This window comes from Arachis ipaensis, chromosome B4 (genome assembly GCF_059453495.1).
Source record: "Arachis ipaensis isolate K30076 ecotype BB chromosome B4, ASM5945349v1, whole genome shotgun sequence".
Classification (NCBI taxonomy): Eukaryota; Viridiplantae; Streptophyta; class Magnoliopsida; order Fabales; family Fabaceae; genus Arachis; species Arachis ipaensis.
This window is the reverse complement of record NC_142439.1, coordinates 73,088,337-73,092,381: the sequence shown is the minus strand read 5'-3', so window position 1 is coordinate 73,092,381 and position 4,045 is coordinate 73,088,337. Positions and strand designations below refer to the sequence as shown.

At 41.5% G+C, this 4,045-nt stretch overlaps 1 non-coding gene across 1 annotated transcript; it reads left to right on the top strand.

Moving 5' to 3' along the window:
• Window positions 1–3,310: 3,310 nt before the first annotated feature.
• Window positions 3,311–3,418, top strand: LOC148567913 (small nucleolar RNA R71). The gene has a single exon (XR_015881818.1). It is a non-coding gene; the product is annotated as a small nucleolar RNA R71 (small nucleolar RNA).
• Window positions 3,419–4,045: the final 627 nt, after the last annotated feature.

The following is a 4,045-nucleotide window of genomic DNA, read 5'->3' as shown; positions in this document are numbered from 1 at the left end:
GATTTTATTCCTTTAGGTCCTCCTATCCACTGATGCTCAAAGCCTTGGGATCCTTTTTATTGGCTTTTTGCTCTTGCCTCTTGGTTTTAAGAGCTTTTGGCTTTTTCTGCTTGCTTTTTCTTTTTCTTTCTATATTTTTTTTTTGCCTATTTTTTTCTTTTTTTTTTTTCTGCAAGCTTTGTTCTTTGTTGCTTTTTCTTGCTTCAAGAATCATTTTTATGATTTTTCAGATTATCAAATAACATGTCTCCTAGTCATCATTCTTTCAAGAGCCAACATATTTAACATTCTTAAACAACAACTTCAAAAGACATATGCACTGTTCAAGCATACATTCAGAAAACAAGAAGCATTGTCACCACATCAATATAATTAGGCTAAGTTCAAGGATAAATTCGAAACTCATGTACTTCTTGTTCTTTTGAATTAAAACATTTTTCATTTAAGAGAGGTGATGGATTCATAGGACATTTATAACTTTAAGACATAGTTACTAACTACTAATGATCATGTAATGAAGACACAAACACAGATAAGCACATGACGAAAAACAGAAGAAATAAGAACAAGGAATGAATCCACCTTAGTAATGGTGGCGTTTCCTTCTTGAGGAACTAATGATGTCCTTGAGCTCTTCTATGTCTCTTCCTTGTCTTTGTTGCTCCTCCTTCATTGCCTTTAGATCTTCTCTGATTTCATGAAGGATGATGGAGTGCTCTTGATGTTCCACCCTTAATTGCTTCCAATAATTGTGTGGAAGAAAATGTATCCCCTGAGGTATCTCAGGGATCTCTTGATTTGCAGTCAAATGTTCTACCACTGAGCTATAGACACTTGATGGAAGCTTTTGTCTTCCCTTTCCTCTTTCTAGAGGTTTCTCTGGCCTTAGGTGCCATCAATGGTTATGGAAAAAACAAAAAAGCTATGCTTTTACCACACCAAACTTAGAATGTTGCTCGCCCTCGAGCAAAAGAAGAAAGAATAGGAGAAGAAGAAGAAGGTATGGAGGAGATGGAGAGAGGTGTATATTCGGCCATATGGGTGGGATTGGGTGGGAGAGAGATGTTGAATTTTGAAGGTAGTGGGTGTATGGATGTGAGTGGTAAATGGAAAATAGAAGGGATGATCAAGAATGGAAAGAGAGATGATGAGGTAGGTGGGGATCCTGTGGGGTTCACAGATCCTGAGGTGTCAAGGCATTTACATCCCTGCACCAATTTAGGCATGCAAAATGCCCTTGCACACAACTCTGGGCGTTCAGCGCCAGGTTGGTGCCCATTTTGGGCGTTCAACGCCCCTTTGCTGCCATTTCTGGCGTTGAACGCCAGAACCATGCTTGTTCTGGGCGTTCAGCGCCAGGATGCTCCCATTCTGGGCGTTCAGCGCCAGAACTATGCTCTGTTCTGGCGTTTGAACGCCAGACAGATGCTCCTCCAGGGTGTGATTTTTCTTCTGCTATTTTTGATTCCGTTTTTGATTTTTTTGTTTATTTTGTGACTCCACATGATCATGAACCTAAGAAAACATGAAAAACAATAAAAATAAGAATTAGATAAACATTGGGTTGCCTCCCAACAAGCGCTTCTTTAATGTCAATAGCTTGACAGTGGGCTCTCATGGAGCCTCACAGATGTGCAGAGCTTTGTTGAGACTCTCCAACACCAAACTTAGAGTTTGGATATGGGAGTTCAACACCAAACTTAGAGTTTGGTTGTGGCCTCCCAACACCAAACTTAGAGTTTGACTGTGGGGGCTCTGGTTGACTCTGCTTTGAGAGAAGCTTTTTCTGCTTCCTCTCCATGGTTGCACAGGGAGATCCTTGAGTTTTAAACACAAGGGAGTCCTCATTCCATTGGAGGACTATTTCACCTCTGTCAACATCAATCACAGCTCTTGCTGTGGCCAGGAAAGGTCTTCCTAGGATGATGGATTCATCCTCTTCCTTTCTAGTATCCAGGACTATGAAATCAGCAGGGATGTAAAGGCCCTCAACCTTTACTAACACGTCCTCTACTTGTCCATAAGCCTGTTTTCTAGAGCTGTCTGCCATCTCTAATGAGATTTTAGCAGCTTGCACCCCATAGATTCCCAGTTTCTCTATTACAGAGAGGGGCATGAGGTTTATTCCTGAACCCAGGTCACACATAGCCTTAAAGACCATGGTGCCTATGGTGCAGGGTATTATGAACTTTCCAGGATCCTGTCTCTTCTGAGGCAATGTCAGTTGATCCAGATCACTTAGTTCATTGATGAACAAGGGAGGTTCAACTTCCCAAGCATCAATGCCAAATAATTTGGCATTCAGCTTCATGATTGCACCAAGAAACTTGGCAGTTTGCTCTTCAGTAACATCCTCATTCTCTTCAGAAGAGGAATACTCATCAGAGCTCATGAAGGGCATAAGGAGGTTCAATGGAATCTCTATGGTCTCTAGATGAGCCTCAGAGTCCTTTGGTTCCTCAGAGGGAAGCTCCTTATTGACCACTGGACGTCCCAGGAGGTCTTCCTCCTTGGGATTCACGTCCTCTCCTCTCCTCACAGGTTCGGCCATGGCGCTTATGTCAATGGCCTTGCACTCTCCTTTTGGGTTCTCTTCTGTATTGCTTGGGAGAGTACTAGGAGGGATTTCAGTGATCCTTTTACTCAGCTGGCCCACTTGTGCTTCCAAATTTCTAATGGAAGACCTTGTTTCATTCATGAAACTTACAGTGGCCTTGGATAGATCAGAGACTAAGTTTGCTAAATTAGAAGCATTTTGTTCAGAGTTCTCTGTCTGTTGCTGAGTTGATGATGGAAAAGGCTTGCTATTGCTAAACCTGTTTCTTCCACCATTATTAAAGCCTTGTTGAGGCTTTTGATCCTTCCATGAGAAATTTGGATGATTTCTCCATGTTGAGTTATAGGTGTTTCCATAAGGTTCACCTAAGTAATTTACCTCTGCTATTGCAGGGTTCTCAGGATCATAGGCTTCTTCTTCAGAAGATGCCTCTTGAGTACTGTTGGATGCAGCTTGCATTCCATGCAGACTCTGAGAAATCATATTGACTTGCTGAGTCAATATTTTATTCTGAGCCAATATGGCATTCAGAGTATCAACCTCAAGAACTCCCTTCTTCAAAGGCGTCCCATTACTCACAGGATTCCTTTCAGAAGTGTACATGAACTGGTTATTAGCAACCATGTCAATGAGTTCTTGAGCTTCTGCAGGCGTTTTCTTTAGATGGATGGATCCACCTGCAGAAGTGTCCAGTGACATCTTTGATAGCTCAGATAAACCATCATAGAATATATCCAGGATGGTCCATTCTGAAAGCATGTCAGAAGGACACTTTTTGGTCAACTGTTTGTATCTTTCCCAAGCTTCATAGAGGGATTCACCTTCTTTCTGTCTGAAGGTTTGAACATCAGCTCTAAGCTTGCTCAGCTTTTGAGGAGGAAAGTACTTGGCTAAGAAAGCCATGACCAGCTTATCCCAAGAGTTCAGGCTGTCTTTGGGTTGAGAATCCAACCATAATCTAGCTCTGTCTCTTACAGCAAAAGGGAAAAGCATGAGCCTGTAGACTTCAGGATCTACTCCATTAGTCTTAACAGTATCACATATCTGCAAGAATTCAGTTAAGAACTGAAAAGGATCTTCAGATGGAAGTCCATGAAACTTGCAGTTCTGCTGCATCAGAGAAACTAATTGAGGTTTCAGCTCAAAGTTGTTTGCTCCAATGGCAGGAATGGAGATGCTTCTTCCATGTAGATTGGAATTAGGTGCAGTAAAGTCACCAAGCATCTTCCTTACATTATTATTATTTTCGGCTGCCATCTCCTCTTCCTGTTCGAAAATTTCTGAAAGGTTATCTCTGGATTGTTGTATTTTAGCTTCTCTTAATTTTCTCTTCAGAGTCCTTTCAGGTTCTGGATCTGCTTCCACAAGAATGTTCTTATCCTTGCTCCTGCTCATATGACAAAGAAGAAGGCACAGAAAAATAATAATAATAATAGAGATCCTTTATACCACAGTATAGGGATCCCTTTGTGAGTGGAAGAAAAGAGG